This window comes from Notechis scutatus, chromosome Z, assembly GCF_049901735.1.
Source record: "Notechis scutatus isolate UNSWTSFEM ecotype Mainland chromosome Z, rNotScu1.2, whole genome shotgun sequence".
Classification (NCBI taxonomy): Eukaryota; Metazoa; Chordata; class Lepidosauria; order Squamata; family Elapidae; genus Notechis; species Notechis scutatus.
In genome coordinates, this window is record NC_142025.1 from 29,231,338 (window position 1) to 29,250,474 (window position 19,137).

General features: G+C 35.0%; 1 long non-coding RNA gene across 1 annotated transcript in view; it reads right to left on the reverse strand.

Moving 5' to 3' along the window:
* Positions 1 to 19,137, reverse strand: part of LOC148128806 (uncharacterized) — a 224,424-nt gene that overhangs the window by 48,041 nt on the left and 157,246 nt on the right. Inside the window, exon 2 of the long non-coding RNA XR_015745574.1 lies at positions 6,180 to 6,241. This is a non-coding gene — a long non-coding RNA (uncharacterized LOC148128806). The remainder of the gene's footprint in view (positions 1 to 6,179; positions 6,242 to 19,137) is intronic.

The window sequence follows — 19,137 nt, forward strand, 5'->3', positions numbered from 1 at the left end:
AAACTGGGAAGGTACAAGAGAGGGCAATTGGAATGATGCAAGGAGTTAAGAATCTTAATTATTTAATATCACTTGAAACATTTTCTCTACACTCTTTGATTTGGTAGAGATTAATATAAGAATTCAGAAGAAAGGGAGGGAGAAAAAGAAATTCAAAGGACCAATGTCGGCAATTATTTGATGGAAACTGTAAGCCAAACAAATGTTTGCTGATAAATAGACTTGCATTCTTTTAATAAGTAAAGTTATGTAAAGAATATTTTTAAAAAGCACAACAAGAAATCAAGATGTTCATATTAACCAATAGTGTTAGAAGACAAGTATATGACCATCTAGTACAGTTTTGAAACAGAGAGGTCCTGTATAAAATGTGTAGGAATTACTAATTGTACTAGAATATGGATCAAGACAGAAAGAGTTCCCAGAAGCCTGAAAGGAAAAAAGCTGAGAATTAAATCAATTCAGCAATTGCTTCACAATTACGATATGTTGTTATGAATTAGTTTAGACAACCATGGGTGTCAAACTTGTGATGTCATGTTGCCATCACATGAGTTATCACAATGTTTTTCCCTTTTGCAGAGCTGGGGTGGGCGTGGCCTGCGCATGACACATCCGGCCCATTTGCCACCAGTTTGACACTCCTGGTTTAGACCATATGACCAATCTATTGTATTTTCCATGCAGCATGGTAATTAGCAGTAACTATGTCTCAACCTGGTCATTAAAACAGATACTTCTGAATCTTGGTATGATTTAGCTAGGGCTACCAGATTTGGCTTGCAAAAATCTGAAAACCACTAGAAATCAGTAAACAGGAGGAGAAAATCGAAACTCTTTTCTGCCCTTTAGTGGTCTAGATTTTTGCAGCCCAAACATTGTAATAAATTAGGGAAATACATGTAAGCTTCACACATGATGCTAAGTCAAAATGAGTTGTGTTTGTATGTGGATTATGGGAACTGTGGCAACATGTTTTATAATCCATGACTTACTGTATTTTATGAACAAAACAGTTGAACTTTATTCAACAAACTCTCAATAATAGTTGAGAAGTATTTGATCAAAGCAATATGGAATAGAATAGCAATGCAGTCCAACTCAGAAACATCCTTTATATAACATAACACACTATATTGCAGTCTTTAAAATATATAATCTTTTCCAAATTTGCATGCAATTTTAATGGATTTTCTTTCAATTTATGGATAAAATGAGAAAATACATTATATAAAAACAAGATTTAATAGTGTGTCACTAAACTAGGGGAAATTGACTTCTTTTATTATGTAAAATTCAGTGAAAGCACCTTCCAATATTAGCAGTGTTCTCTCAAAGATTCATTAAATGTATCTCCATCTAGTTTGTACATATTTACCCCATTTACTGTAGCTAATATTTCTAGAGGGCTGGAAAGGTGCCACGGGAACTAGGGAGAAGGGAGGTCTGCTTTCATTGCCCCAGTTTAACACACCTAAATCTGGCTCTAACCCATCCTTTCAGCATATTATTTTTATTATGAGCCTGATCTCTCACTCTCTTGACACAAGCAATCCCAGTACAGCTAATAAAACTATCTGTTTGAGTAATGGAAGCAAGATGCCAACTTGTTCTGTATTATTAATAATATTGTCAAAAATCTTGTGTTGCCCTACTTTAAAATTATTCTAGTATATTAATATTGCACTGTATATGTGTCAAAGGGGAAAATCTCTGGTTTCCTCCAGGTCAATTAGTCTGCTGTTGTAATGGGCTGGTAATGGTGTCTCGGCAGAGTTTTCTTTAAATTACTTTCTCTTCTCTCATCACCTCACAATTTAATGGTACAGGCACAGGATCTACATAGATATGCCTTGCAGTTATCATACATCATTGTGGAAGGGGTGTTCTGCTAAATAAACTTTTTCTCCCTCTGACCTTAAAGCATCTAATATGAGGTCATCATTTCAGAAAAGAAAAACATCTTGTCAAGTTAGAAGTGTTGTGGGGAAAAAGAAGTTTCAAACATGTATCAACTGCTGTTGCAGACCTATTAAAGATGTAGAGTAGTCTCAAGGTCACTTCTCACTTCTGAAAGATATAAATGCAAGTTGAAATGCCATAAATTTTCTAAAAATATATGGAATAACATTGCAGATGGAACAATTACATAAACATCAATTTTACAAGGGTAATTCCTGATTCATTTCAGAAATCTAACTCTGTTTTTCAACAAGTCTTCCAAGAGTGAAGCACGTATTTTATGGTTTTAGCTTTGCATATGTGGACAGCATCCAAAATATATATTTCTATTATCAAAGTTAATGAGTGATATTATTCTGAAAGTCATACAGTGTTCACTACGCAACAACATAGACAACTTCAAGGAAAGAAAAATAAAATACAATTAGTTAAATATATGAACCAAATGTACAACATATATACCAGTGTATCTATGCATTCTGTTCAATTGGTCATTGATAATATAATCAAGCCTTATCCTACTTGGTATCCAGCAACATCAAGCTTAAGAAAAATCATGAGAAAAGCAGTTGAAAGTGTAGTTGAATCAAAGAATCCAGAAGTTGGTGAACATGTTTCTGTGGTTGCTGTCTTTATTATCAGCTAGATCTTGAGTGCACCTGTAAGTCCTTGAATGTGGCTCCTGGGTCTCAACTGTAACATTAATTGTCAAATATACACAAAATACCACATATTTCAATCATGCATTACTTTTTTGTATTTTAACAATAATCCACTGGTAAGCACATTTATAAATAATTAAGAAATGACAGAGGATATTTATAAGGTAAGGACTATGTTTCTCAGTCATCTATAAAGTTATTAGAAGTCAAGACAGGGATACAAATTAAATCTGCATTTCTGATTTCTTTAATAGCATGCTCTGCCAGACAGGTAACAATATGCTGTCTTCTTCTTAATCAAAAACATTAACACAATTCTTCAATATTGAGATTTAAAAATGCCTGTTTTAAAAATTCTATATAGTAAGTGATATTTTAAAAAAACAAAAGTTTGCATTAGGGAATATATACATAAAAAATAGTAACTATAACATCTAGTGAATTTAAGTAACAAATAATCAAGAATATAGATAATATGCATCTAAATATTTAAAAGGGGTTTAGTCATTATTATAATAATTAATATATTTGGGTGAGATGTGTATGAATGAACAGTACAAGTGAAAAATGCTGCAAATTACACACACACACACACACACACACACACACACACACAATGGAGGATCAAATTTTGTCCTGCTAATATAACGGGAGAAAAAAGGCTAGTTTCATAATCCAGACATTCCAATTTTTGAGCTGGATAATGACTGAGTTCATAGGACAGAGGCAATTGGTAGATTAAGTGCTATTTATAATAATCCAAGAAAAGAAGAAAGATACATACAGAAAACAAGGCAAGTGACTATATTTCCACAGATAATTTAGTTACACGGCCTTAGTGCACTCAACAATTTTCTAATGAACCAATTCCTAATAATCATGACGGAAAGTCTGACTGCTGCTGAGATTCTTTCTTTGGGAGACCAGTGGGTTTCCTTGTGCAGTTGGTTGGCTGCTATGAGGACAAACTGCTAAGAGATGGCCAGGAGTCCAATCCACAAGGCAATATTTATGTCCTTGTGCTCTTATGTTCACAACAGATTTTGCAATAGTTCCATTTTGGCATTTTTAGGGAGAAAAGGCATGTTGAGGGAAACTGATTCCACAACTGCTTGGTGTACAAAACCAGACATTTCCATTCCTTTCATATCTATATTTTGCAAATCATGTAATACAAATAATCTTAAGAAATTTTTAAAAGTTAAACAATAAAAGCTTTTTAAGAGTCTGCTTTCTTACACCAACACCGGCTGGATTGTGCTGGCATTCAAATTTAAGATACCAATTGATTGATCTCTTTAATCTAATATCTGTTCATGGGGTGTCTGTTTTCTTTATTGTGGTGGCACCTGCCAGTGCCATTACAGTGGAAGTCTTACTGTATTTCTGTTATGAGTGCCAGTTTGGGGCTTTAACATCTCAGCAGGTTTGTACTGCTTTGGGCGAAAGACCAGCATACATTTTTATCAATCTACATGCATAAATTTTAAAAAAATCATAAAGCAGGAGAAAACATCTACAATTTGATTGCTCCTTGAACAAATGACATAATGGAAAGCATAGTGAGAAACATTTTATCCAATGTGGTATCTCACACAAATTTTATCTCAACTTAAATGCATAGCACTCTTGCTTAAGTATGCATCATGTGACACATCTTGCAATTGCTATTTGGAAGTGTGTGTGCATGTGTTTGTGCTCTATTCTCCCACATTTCATCACATTGCAGCATTATGACCAAGGAATAGAAAAAAGTAATAAATGAGCTTCTTTTTAAACATCTGGAGTCAACAGATTTAGTTCCAGCCTAAGGGAATTTAAGTATGTTATTTTTATTCATTTTCCCAAATTCATTCCCGGATAGCTCTCTGCAATAATGCTGCAGAAAGGTTCAAACACCCAAGTTGTTTTCTGCCTAATCTTTGCTGCAAAATAGTCTCTTATCCCATGCACCAAAGTATTCTGGCAATTTAGGGTGGTATTCTAAATTAGGGTGGTTGGCAACATCACTTTGTCATTCCTAAAGCCTAATCCAGTGTTTCTCAACTTTAGTAATTTTAGATTACATGGACATCAACTCCCAGAATTTCCCAGCCAGCACAAAGGGTTTAAGTCAGCTTATTTGTCAAGGGCAGTTTGATCCTCCAAGCAAGAAAAATGGCAGAAGGCATCAGGAGGAACAATAGTGCTCACTGCCTAATGGTAGGCACATACCACCACAAGGTCACAATGTATTCTTAATGCTAGTATATGTTGTCTGTCTCTGCAAACAATATTTTTTAAAACACACCACATTCAATAAAAAGATATAATTGTCATATTGATCTATTTATAGCTGGGTTTTCTTTTAGAGTTTCTTACAACCACCAAATAGAATAAACATTTGTGCTTTGTTAATTGTGTTACATAAAATCTTGGTTTTCCTCTCCAACCCAGTTGATTATTATTATGATTGTTGCATGCAGGTTGGCAACCTTAAAATTGCTCAAATAAATAAATCTATGGCACGCAGCCTTTCAAGTTGCCTAGAATTCTTCACCAGGCAAAAAGTTACAAAAAAGGGGGAAGGATGCTAGGAAATAAGCAAAAAAAAAACAACAAGTTAAATTTGACAGTCCAGAAGGTCTGTAGCACAAAATCAATTGCAAAATTCTGTAAACAATTTTTGTAGAGTCATTGTTGGGCATTGTTGATGTCAGATTATACCTAGTCTACAGAAATGGAAGAAATGGTTGCTCCTCCCAATTGAAAATCCGTTGGGGGGGAGTTGTTTTAAAAAATTGTATGGCAGTTATTATCACCCAATCATAGCCCTGAATAACAGGTTAATTGGAGGGGCTTCAATACTTACTTACTTTGTGAGAACCACCTTGACAAACACTCCTATTTTTAGATCTAGACACATAAGTCTATTGTCCCCTAAGTCCAGTTCCTGATATGGCTGATATGCAGAAAAAATTCATACTGAATACAGGATTATAATCCATTTTGATAGCATGTTGAAAGGAAAAAAAGAACAAGGATTATTCTAAACATCCTTTAACAGTCTCCATACTACAAATGGTTCTAAAGTTAAGGATCTGGAAGTCTAGCGAGTCTGTTGCACAAAGAAATTGTCCATATAATTTGGGATAGACAAAGTATGCTTGTTCCTTTGAAATTATTTTCTGTGTTTCATAATTCACATACTCCTAAATCTTGTTTCATTTGAATATACTTAGTAAGGACTAGTCAAGATCTGAATGGATTAGAATAGATGGTTAAAATATTCCTTTAGGTGTTTGCGTTTCAAACTCAGTCTTTTCTTTGTAGATCAAAAATTAAATATATACCTTCCACTTACTTTTTGAAGGGATTTATGTCAACTTCTTAGGAAGATCAGACAGAAATGTAGTGCTATTTCTCTAGAGAAAGCCATGGATTTCAGCACTTTTGCATTTTAATAGATCCAAAAGTTCCGAGTTCTTTCTGAATTGTATGCAATATCTGTCACCACACAAGTTTCTTGCATAAATGCCAACTTTCGTATTAAAATCCATATTGGACTTTTAGTACCTTGAAAATATCGGTAATCAGCTACAAGTCATTCCAGTTTCCACTAGGTTTCAAATCTTTATCTAAAACAGACGTATAAAACAAGAGGAGAAACTAAGGTCAAAAGCAATTATTTTTCATTACATAAAACATTCTTCTGTTCCAGTTTTTGTACAATAACCAAATTCTCCTTGCAAACCCACAATAAGAATACGATGCTGCAAGCCATCCCTTTTGTTTATCTAGCCTCCAAGTATCAAATGATTGTAATAGTATGAGATGATCTCCCAAGGGTAAGCTAGAACAAAGATATTTGGAAGCTCTCCTATTTCCTGTTATTCCAACGGCAGAGAATGTGGATCCTTTTACCCTTTTATTTCTCATTGCTTATAATGGCTATATCTGTATCTCTCTTTTCTTTCTCTCTCTCAAAATTGTTTCATCTATTTGTGTGAATCTCAGTTCAGATGGCCTTAGCTCATGCTTTTTGTTTAGGTGATCCTCTTTTTCCTCATAGGAAGGAAGGCAAAGTATGAAAACAAAGGGAATGTCATGTCATTGTAACGGAAGGAATACCAAACCAAAAAAAAAAATGGAGTTGTAATTCATTGAGTTTCTTATTCAATATTAATTTTCCAAATTCAGATTTCCCAAACCAAAACTTGAATCAAATGCAATTATCTTTCTCCAAATTTTATAGCAATTTTTTAAAAAGGACACACCATGGCTCTACCCAGAAAGAACACATGAATGAAAAGTGTATGTTATTTGGGGGAATAATTGTAAAAGAAACATGTTAAAAGAAATAGCAGCAAAAATCTGACCATTGTGTGGGTGTGTAAATTTTTCTAATACAAAAAGAAGATAAAATGAGCATTTATTTTATAAAAATTAAAAGCTGAAATGAAGAAGCAAATGTCTGATATTGTATGTACAATGTATATATGGACTGTGTCTGTACTTCAGGATCAGAAAGAGTATAAAATGTGAAAATGTGTAAAGGAAATAATATAACTTTTCAATAAAATATGATATCAATAAGGCAGCTGGGTTTAATCTTTAAGGGCAAGAAGGACCAATATTTTCTTCCTTTGGAGTTATACTTTTTAAAAAAAATGTGTCTGAGGATCTCTTCATTTTCACCTATTCCCAAGGGGAAAATCTCATATTATTACAAAAGCTCATTAATCAATTCTAAAGCTAATAGAAAACCAAAGGATATATTTCCCAGAGAATCTGTTGTCCATTTCCAAAATTACTGATCTGTAAAACATCATAGCTTGTTCTCAGGTTTACCATTACTACTATTCCAATTTCCTTGCAAGTTTATTAAATTATACTCTATGTGGAAAAAGTCAAAATATTTATTCTCATCTTATAATGCTAAAACTTGAGCATCCAGGGAAATATATCTTCAGTAGACTTAGGAAAGACAAACAAATTACTTGATTTAGTGCATGGTTTTTATTTGTTTGTTTAGCATGTATCTAAACAGTTTGGAAATTGGTACTAGTTCAGATTTTTTTCAAAAAGAGAATGGGGGGTGGGGAAGCTATGTAGACTCATTGCTCCACAGTTACATAGGATTCATTGGACTCAGAATGTCAAGGCAGCTGATATTTGAGAGTTAGAAGGGAGACCAGAAGGAAAGAAAATTCCAATTGTCTGTTTTTTTCCCCAAAGCTATTTTAGAAACATAATGTTGAATTTACTACCTACTTTCCATTGCAATAATCCTAAAACTTATGCAAAAAATAGGATTACAATTCATAAAATTATAAGATTACAACTTCTTAGATTGGAATAATAAAAACAACAAAAGTAGTGCATTGTCTTTTAATATAATGATGGCATGAATAAAAGTCAGAATAGAGACAGAAATAAGAGAAAGGGGGAATATTATATTTCTATATAAGAAGATAAAAGAACAAAAGAGGGAAGTTTAGAAATTAAATGATGGTATTATTAGGTATGTTTAAATAACATTGTGATTGGCATTAGAATAATATACTGAAACATTAATAATTAATTAATAATTAAATACTGTAAGACTATAGCTTAATATAAACATGTGTATTACCATTAGAACCATATAAGCTTGATAAATGTAACAAATATGATTAATATTACTATTTCTATTTGTACTAAAATGTATAATACCTAGGTGCCACAATGTTCACTCACTGATATGTATATGTAAAATGAAAAAATAAAAAACTGGGGGGGGGGGGAGATTACAACTTCTTAGATTGGAACAATAAGAACAACAAAAATAGTGCATTGATTGAATTAAATATCTGAGAGAACCAACAGGTTTTCTCATAGCACTAAAAACTTAACAAAGCTTGGAGCCAATCCTAAATGTACAAGAAAACAACTCTACAATCAGAGTGCTAATATTGAGGGCACTGTGTGAATACTATACCACGAAACAAATGTTTGATCTGGTCCAGAAATATTGATGTTATGTTCTCCTGAACTTTATTTATATCTGAATCAGTACATAAAAAATAATTAATACTGAGGGTACATATATAAACATAGAATTCTTTATTGGCCAAGTGTGATTGGACACACAAGGAATTTGTCTTGGTGCAAATGCTCTCAGTGTACGTAAAAGAAAAAATATATTTGTCAAGAGTCAAGAATCATAAGATACAACACTTAATAATAGTCATAGGGTACAATAGCAATCAAATCATACTAGGAAATAGTCAATATAGATCGTAAGGATACAAGTAACAAAGTTATAGTCATACAGTCACAAGTGGGAGGGGATGAGTGATAAGGAGTGATGAGAAGATTAATAATAATAGTAGTGCAGGCTTTGTAAATAGTTGGACAGTGTTGAGGGAATTATTTGTTTAGCAGAATAATGGCATTTGGGGAAAAACTGTTCTTGTGTCTAGTTGTTTTGTATGCAGTGCTCTATAGCGTCGTTTTGAGGGTAGGAGTTGAAACAGTTTATGCTTCACAGCCTTCTTTTTTATTTGTGCAGTATACAGGTCCTCAATTGAAGGCAGGTTGGTAGTACTTGTTTTTTCTGCAGTCCTAATTATCCTCTGAAGTCTGTATCTGTCTTGTTGGGTTGCAGAATCAAATACACACACACACACACAGGTTTGATCCATTTCTTGTAGAAAAGGGAAACAGGACAGAAAAAAATTGGAAACCTGGAAATTGAAGATAATCACATTTAAACATGTCCATCACACTGTTCTGCTTTATAGTAAGCAATAGCCCACAGATGGCAGAAAAAGTATAACAAATAGGAAGCCAAAACAATTAAAGTTATAACATAAGAAAAAGGAAAGGAAAGACAGCTATAACTAGTTAATGCCAATTATCAGTCATTATATCTTTTCATCACATCCATTCACTCCTACATACATACTCCTCTCTTTATGAAGATCTCATAAACTCCATCTAACAATGATTCATCTTCTTCTCAATTCATTCACTCTTTTTTATATTTGTTTTTCAGTGAGATGCCCATTCATTCTGTGACACACACCCCCACACACACATATATCCATTTTGGTTATTTACTCTTGTACTCCGTTCTGTTCATTCAAAACATTCCCACCAACATAGCTTTAATGTCACCACACGTATTCCTTACACAATATCCATGAATACGCTATACAATCAAGAGCCATTACGCATCTTTTTTTTACACAAGGTTGGACTGTTCGCTAAGCATTCCATTTATTCTTGAACTTTCTCTAGGAAGTCATGTACTATTTTTGACACATTTAGTAACCACCTTCAATTCCATATTTGTCCAAAACTTTGCATAATTTCATCCTATTCACTTTATCATATGCTTTCTTTAAATCAGCAAACCTACAATAAACTATTTCTTTTACATTCTAACCACTATCAAGCCAGATAGTTCAGAATTGGTGTAAAAGTGTTCCACTTTCAGGAGAACTAATTGGATCTTAGTCCTGCCGCTGTTACAGCTTTTTTCTTCTCTCAACATATTTGCCTCTTGGGATATATAACTGTTCTCTGTTTTTATGCTTTATATGTATGCATATTAACTGCTATTTCTTTTTAACTACAAGCAATTCGGATTCTAACACAAAAATATTTTTATATTTCTCTTTTCCTCAAAACTCAGCTAGTTTCATCACTGAAATCATTTTGTTCAAAAAAAATTGCAATTCCATACTGTAAATCTAAATGACAAAAATGATCAAGCATATGTTGCCTAAGCCATATAAATATGCATACATGTTAAAGATGTGGCAGCAGACAGGTGCACAGGAAATCTTTATAAAGTTAACACTGAGTGCCCTGGTAATAAACTGATTGTTATCCATGGTTGGGGTTTTTTGCAAACATTTTGCCACCACTATGTTCTAAGCAGCACCACTTGATATCATCAGACAGGCATTTCTCTTTCTCTCCCAATAACAAAGGAGTTTATTAAAGTATAAATGCATTTTCATCTTGCAGCATTAACTGTGTTGTGTGTATCCCAAAGGTACCGAGCTAGTCAAAGGAAACAGCTGTGCCACCTACTTGCAACAGTTGTACACCCACAACACTGCACCGGAGGGAGGAGCAGGTTAAAGAAAGCTATAAAGCCAAAAGCGTACCTCATTTAGCAGTTTTCTTTATCGCTTATAGGAAATTTCATCCCTTTCGAGAATAACCATCATCTGTGGAGCTCATCTCACTGAGTATTCATTTTACAATTCTTCTCCTATAAACTACCGATTGCATTTTTATGTACCACAATCACGCACCAAGATAATGTTTCACAAATTAACATCCAGCTAAATAAAAAGCAAATCCCACAACTTAACCAGGAAGGTTTATATTCTACAAAATGATATTGTGTTATTGTTAAGCAAAGTTGCTTGCCATATCCTTGGAAAATATGGGTTTGTTTTAGTAAGATGTATATGCACCAAAACCTAAGAATTGCATGATTGTACATTGCATGATTGGTTGCAATGCTGCCAATAATAATGTAAGAAATAAATACAGCTGAACTAGCTGGTGGATTTTTGACAAGGCAGTTGGGTAAACTCTGCAAACAGCAAGTACTGCAAACTACATCTGACCTCAGTGCTGCTTATCACATCTTACAAGACAATGAACATCACGAAATTCACCAAACAGAAATTAAATGATGACCCCATGAAAAACAGCCTGCAGTTCATTGGGGACAATGAAGAGATCAGAATGTCTCAGGTACTCAAGGCAATAAATAAGCAAAAGATCAACAAGTCACCAGGCCCGGACAACGAACAAAGAACATCAAAATACTCTAGCACCTTTCTAATTAGATGTATTCAACGTGGTTCTAGAAGAGGCAAAAACACCACAATCTTGACAGGAGGCATCCATAACTTTGATACCAAAAGATGAGGCAGACCAAACTCTAATAAAAAACTATAGACCTATTTCACTCCTAAATGTGGATTATAAGTTCTTCATGACAATAGTAGCAGGTAGACTTTAAAAATTCTTAAACAAATTTATCCATAAAGACCAAAATGGCTTTCTACCCAATCGGCAAATAAAACAGAATATGAAAATCATATTGGACGTTTTAGAGTATTATGAGATTCATAGTGGTCAACAAATGGCATTACTCTTCCTCGATGCACAAAAGGCTTTCAACAACGTTAACTGGTCATTCCTTTTATAACAAATTAAACCTATGGATTTTGGTGAGAAATTCTCTAATATTATTAGTACAATTTATTCGGAACAGAAGGCTAAAATAATCATAAATGGAGAGGCAACAAAGGATTTTAAGATCCAAAAAGGAACTGGACAGGGCTGCCCATTATCGCCATTACTTTTTATACTTACCCTGGAAGTATTGACCAGAATTGTTAGGAAGGAAACACAGATAAAAGGTCTAGAGATTAAAAAAGAGACATTTAAATTACAAGCATTTGTGGATGATTTGATATTCATTTTGGAGGATCCAGAACAATCAGGACCAAAACTTATTGAGATATTAGAAGAATATGGTAAAGTTGCAAGGCTAAAAATTAATAAGGCTAAAACAAAAATACTAAGTAAAAACATGACAGAGAAGCAAAAAGAGAATCTGGCCAAAAAATGGATATACAGATAGTCAAAAAGTTAAATATTTAGGAATTATTATTTCATCAAAATGCACCACATTCAAAGAAGAAAATTATGATAAATTATACCAACAAATTAAAGAAAATCTGGAAAGATGGAATAACCTAAGACTATCATTATCAGGAAGGATTTCGGTAGTTAAAATGAATGCACTCCCAAAATTGTTATTTTTATTTCAAAACATACCTTTTGAACTAAAAAAAAAAAAAAAAAAAAACCCTTACAAATTTCTGTTAGTTTTTTGGTTTTATTTAAAAAGGAGGTTAATTTTTTTTTTAAAAATAATTATTAGAATTTTTTTTATTTTTTTTTTTTGGTTATTAAAAAAAAGATTTAAAATTTTGGGGGGGGGGTAATAGAATAAGAGGGGTTTTGTTTGGAATTTTTTATATAAAAAAAAGGGAAAAAAAAAAAATTAATAAAAAATTTTTAAAAAAATTTTGGGGGAGTAATTTGAACCTATAAATTAGAGGAAGAAAAGGTAAAGGACACTAGGGTGGTATGGGCCAGAGATTTCGGGTATAGTATTAATTTAAACCAATGGCAAACAATATGGCAAAGAAATAAAAAGTTTACCATGGCCACTGCATATAAGGAAAATTTGCTCAAAATGTTTTATTGATGGCATCTTCACCAGCCAGATTAGCCAATATGTATAAAAGTCAGCTCCCAAATTGTTGGAAATGCTCAACTTTAGAACCGAGAACATATTACCATGCATGGTAGTGCTGCAAAAAAGCATAAGTGTATTAGCTTAGGATGGGAAAGTGGTGAAGGGTTTTGGTTTGGCTCTGAGTTTGAGGTCTGGCTATGTGTTCAGTTTGCTTGGTTTGGGGGTTGGGGTGTGTGGCAGCTGGTAACCTGGAATGTTACATCACAGCCACCTGCTCAGGATGTCACATCACGGAATTCAGGAGGTTACACCACAAAACCTCAGGATGTTACAACACAGCCAACGACCCAGGAAATTACAGCACAAGAGCCAGGAGGTCACAACAATAGAACTCAGAAGGTCATCACACAGCCCATTACCCAGGTTGTTACAACACAGGAGTCTGATAGACATACAGCCAGCACCTCAGCCACACAGGTTCTTATGAAAAAGCCAACTAATCTGCAAACATCAACTCCATCAACCAATCAAGAAATAACACAGCCAACCAGCCCGCTTACAATAGAGCCAGCACACCACACCTCACCAACCAGTATTTATAGAGACGGCAGCTCCGATCACACTTTGCTCGCACAAGCATGAAGCTGAAAGCACTAGCCTGAAGATGGCGAGTGGGACCTCATCGAGTATCGCATGAATACTCTCAATCTTACATGGGAAAGACCCAAACATGCAAAGACCTGCATATCTGTACTCGTGAAAATCTACGAATATATATATATTTGTAGATTTTCATGGAAGCAGGTATGTAGGTCTAGGTGTGTTCGGTCTTTTCATGTAGGTAAATATCTTGGCGATGTTTCAGTGAGCCCCACTTGCCATCCGCAGGCTGGTGCTCGACCGTGCCAGTGCTGGCAGCAGTGTGTGATCGAGCTGCCATCTCTATAAATACTGGTGAGTGGGGAGGACTGGTGTGAATCATCTCTTCTATTCCACCAGACTGTCAATTATTTGGAAGCCTGCACTCACAAACAAAAAAATCTCCACACCACAAGCCAGGCAAACACCTGGGCACAAACAGATCCCCCCTGATACCTCCACCTCAAACACACCCCAACCAGGCACCCAGATGAAACCTAGCTTCCTAATAAATGATAGCTGTCCATTTACTCAGAGCCAAGCTGCACTAAAAGCCTCCAATACAGGAACACAATGTTGCCAGCCAATCAAGACAAAAAAAGCCACAAAACAGACAAAAGATATGAGAAACACCAATCAAGCAGAACACAGCAAATTCCAAGACCAATAAACACAGACCAAGACTCCCAACCAATCAGGATGAAGAAAAAAACATTCTGGCACAGCAGTAGGCTAGCCCCAAATTTAAAACTGAAACAGCTGTGAAAGTCTGACTCACAGACAAACACAATACAGAAGCCTGATGATGGCAGATGAGATTCTGCCAAAATGTTGTTACAACTTTAAAAGCACAACTATAATGATGTGGGAAAATACCCGAACAAAGCTGAATACCATACATGTAAGTACCCGCAAAAACTTAAGAAAACACACACACACACACACACACACACATATATATATATATATTTAAAAAGAAACACAGTTTGTCATATAAAACTAATACAATTTTGTACTTTTTTTATATTGAAGGCCAATTTTTCTTTCTCTTCATATGATTTAGTGAAAGCCATAATATACATAAACAATTGAATCATCCCAGTGTACCCAAGTGACAGGGACTGAGTATTTACAATACAGATGGAAGTCTGTCCTGTTTACCCATCCCAGGAGAGTTTCTTGAAAGGGCAAAAGTCATTTCCTCCCATGAATCTTTCCCCCTGTAAATCTTCCAGATTTGACATCTCATTTGCTCTTATTGTTGCTATTAAACCAATGCTGTTTGAGAGGCTATGTAGTCATGATAGTTGACCTTGATATTTGTATCAGGGATGGGATAGGTATTTTTTTATGTATACCTATAAGATTTTGTCCACCATTTAGTTCTCACAAATTCGTCACAATTAGAGTGCAGTAAGCTATTCCCAGCAAAAGACAAAATAGGAGGCATTATTATATGTCAGCCATGATTATAGATTTCTGATCCAATGATCAGATTCTTATTTGATTCAAATGATGAGTATTAATCTATGCAACAAAGAAATTTGCTAAATTTAATATTTAAACAATTTGTAACAATATATAACACAAGTAATAAAACTTGCATTTTATTACCAACTATATTGAATCCTTCAATGAACAGAGAAGTGATGAAGAACTGGGGATATTAGGAAAGAAGCCCCTAGAATTCTTGATACCAGTAAGATTTAATAGCATCAAGGGGAGAATAATTCATATAATAACATTGTATCAATATGTAGCTCAAAGAATTATAATATAATAGCTATCATATATAAAAGACTCCTTCTAGCACTGATGATGTTATCTCATTCAGTGATGAAACATCTGCAAGAAAGCAACCAAGCTCAGAGAACATCAAGAATTATATAATCCTGTATAAGGCCCATCACAAATAAAGCCATTAGAAGTGCACCCTTTGAGAAGCACTGGAGTTGTTACTTTGCTATGGCACTTGAGACAGTGCTAGTATCTTTGCCCTGGTTGTGTCCTTGTTGTGGCTTCCATTTAGCTTTGATCAGAAGCCTACTGTTTTATCTAGCAGAGGTTTCAGGGTGGTCAAGAGTAAACTAAACTCAACCACTTCTAGAATGTCCACATCAAACTAGAACAAGCTCTGCAGTACTTCTGTAGCTTGTGATTCTCTAATAATTATTTTAAATATTTATTATAAAAACAAAGACTTCAGTTTTATTTCTCTCTCCCCCTTCTGTTTTCTCCCCCTTTAGCTGGCAATCTAACAGCTATTATCAGCCACAGGTGTAGCAGATAGACTTCCAGTCTGCCTGATTTTTTGTTCTTAGCTCATTTATTTTTCTCTCTACAGGCTCAACTGCCACCAACATTTTTTAAAGTCTTGGGTTATCACAGCTGCTTACTGAACTGTTTTGAATATGTTTTTCTTTTTTCAATTGAACAAACATGTGCATGTTTGACTAGCTAAAGAGCCAACAAGTATAGAAATCAATCTCTGTCTTTGATGGGCTTATTTGGTATCAAGTGGATTAGTATGTTAGCCAGAGTTTGCTCTAATATACAGTGATATATACTGACAACTTTTCCATTGTTCCACAAAACATGAAAATTACAAAATGAAGCAAATCTGCCATTTTCTAAATGATGTTTGGTTTAAGAACAAGTTCTGCATAGTAAGCATCATCCACGTTTCTCTGTCAGAAGTGCTCAGTACTGAATTTTTATCTTTATTTTTTTAAAAAAGTAGCAATCATGTGATTAGTTGCCTCTTACTTTCTGACCATTCAATATAATTAACACAGAATGTTATCTTATTTTTATCCGTGTATGCCTTAGAGACTTAGTATAGGAACAGATTCCTCTCAGGAGTCTAATATATCCTTATCACCTTGTAGTAATTGAGTTATCTCATATTGTCACACAGGCAGCTATTGAAAAAAAGATATAAAGAAGGAAATTCAAAAAGACATGGTTTGATGTTCCTATTTAAAGAATGTCAACTAGATGAGTGCAAGATCACAATTATTTTACTATTTTCCATGTGTTGCCTTGCTATTCCTATTCTTTAAGAAGTCACTTAAAAGCCAGGCATTTTTATTCTAACTTGTATAGTATTATTTACTCTTATCTCAAAAAATTCAAAATAATTTTTGCTTCACTTTCCAGTCCAAATATTTCAGATTAAGATAGTTTCATTTACAATGTAAGAGCATAGGCACACATGTCATGATTTCATTAGATTCTTTCTAAGGAGTTATCTATTGGGTCCTGTTCTGCTCCTTTATTCTACAGGTGAAACTTGAAAAATTAGAATATCGTGCAAAAGTTCATTTATTTCAGTAATGCAACTTAAAAGGTGAAACTAATATATGAGATAGACTCATTACATGCAAAGCAAGATAGTTCAAGCCATGATTTGTCATAATTGAGATGATTATGGCTTACAGCTCATGAAAACCCCAAATCCCCAATCTCAGAAAATTAGAATATGACATGCAATCAATAAAACAAGGATTGTACATAGAACAGTATTGGACCTCTGAAAAGTATAAGCATGCATATGTAATCAGTACTTGGTTTGGGGCCCTTTTGCAGCAATTACTGCCTCAATGCAGCGTGGCATGGAAGCTATCAGCCTGTGGCACTGCTGAGGTGTTATGGAAGACCATAACACCTCAATAGCGGCCTTCAGCTCTTCTGCATTGCTTGGTTCATGTCTCTTATCTTTCTCTTGGCAATGCCCCATAGATTCTGTATGGGGTTCAGGTCAGGCGAGTTTGCTGGCCAATCAAGCACAGTAATCCCACGGTCATTGAACCAGGTTTTGGTGCTTTTGCCAGTGTGGGCAGGTGCCATGTCCTGCTGGAAAATGAAGTCAGCATCCTCATAAAGCTCGTCTGCGGAAGGAAGCATGAAGTGCTCCAAAATCTCCTGGTAGATGGCTGCGTTGACCCTGGACAGTGGACCAACACCAGCAGATGACACCAAATCAACAACAGACTGTGGAAACTTCACACTGGACTTTAAGCATCTTACAGTGTGTGCCTCTCCATTCTTCCTCCAGACTCTAGGTCCTTGGTTTCCAAATGAGATGCAAAAGTTGCTCTCATCAGAAGCAACAGATCAGTTCTGTTTTTCTTTAGCCCAGGTAAGATGCTTCTGACGTTGTTTGTTGTTCAGGAGCGGCTTGACAAGAGGAATACAACATTTGAAGCCCATGTCCAGGATCCCTCTGTGTGTAGTGGTTCTTGATGCACTGACTCCAGCCTCAGTCCACTCCTTGTGAAAGTCCCCAACACTTTTGAATGGCCTTTTCCTGACAATCCTCTCCAGGCTGCGATCATCCCTGCTGTTTGTGCACTTTTTTCTTCCACACTTTTCCCTGCCACATGACTTTCTATTAATGTGCTTTGATACAGCATTTTGGGAACATCCAACTTCTTTTGCAATTACCTTTTGAGGCTTTCCCTCCTTATGGAGGGTGTCAATGATGGTTTTCTGCACAACTGTCAGGTCAGCAGTCTTTCCCATGATTGTGCTGCCTACTGAACCAGACTGAGAGACCATTTAAAGGCTCAGGAGCCCTTTGCAGGTGTTATGGCTTAATTAGCTGATTAGAATGGGACACTTTGAGCCTAGAATATTGAACTTTTTCACAATATTCTAATTTTCTGAGATTGTGGATTTGGGGTTTTCATGAGCTGTAAACCATAATCATCTCAATTATGACACATCACAGCTTGAACTACCTTGCTTTGCATGTAATGACCCTTTAAGATGCATTATTGAAATAAATAAACTTTTGCACGATATTCTAATTTTTCAAGTTTCACCTGTATGTATTGCGTATGTTACTCAGATAAAAAGGCATAGTTCTTTCATAGCACAGGCCTCCATTTTTACTTTAGGGATCTTCTTTTGCTTTTCCTTATGGATATCCCTCCCTGACTCCCAAAGGTTGATTCTCGGTCAGTCAAATCAAGCTCTAAAATCTCTACCATACTATAATTTGATATATGCTACACAAATACATATATTAAGCAAACTAAGAACAATCACATTAACTGTATTAAAAGTGATACTTCCAATCCAAAGGGTGTGCACATAGACATTGTCAGTGAATGCTGAAGACATGCATCCTCTGATGAAGGACCTGGCCTACAGAACATTTTCTTCCCCAAAAGTTTGGGCAGCCATGAACCTGATCACTTTCACATTGCCCTGAAAATCTGACTATTCCCCAAAACATTGGATCAGAGGTGGGGATCAGCAGATATAAGCTTGACTCTTTGCTGCTATCCAGTGTTTATCTAAGGCTTCAGCTGGGTACTATACCTCTATCCTACTAAATCAAGTTTCCTGAAATCAAGGGAAAAGAAGTTTCCTTCCCGCATACACATAGCAATGCCATCAGCAGGTTAACCCTCTCTTGATTACCAGTAATTATGCTTTTTTTATTTGGCCAACACAATTGACTAAATCTTTCTTTGTTTTAAAAAGAAATTAAGCAAAATTTATAAACATTTTCAAAAAAATCCTCAAGAATAAATATGATGTGAAAGACAGTAAAAATGCCACATTTGACTATTTCTTGCTAAAATTAATTCAAGGTTTAGT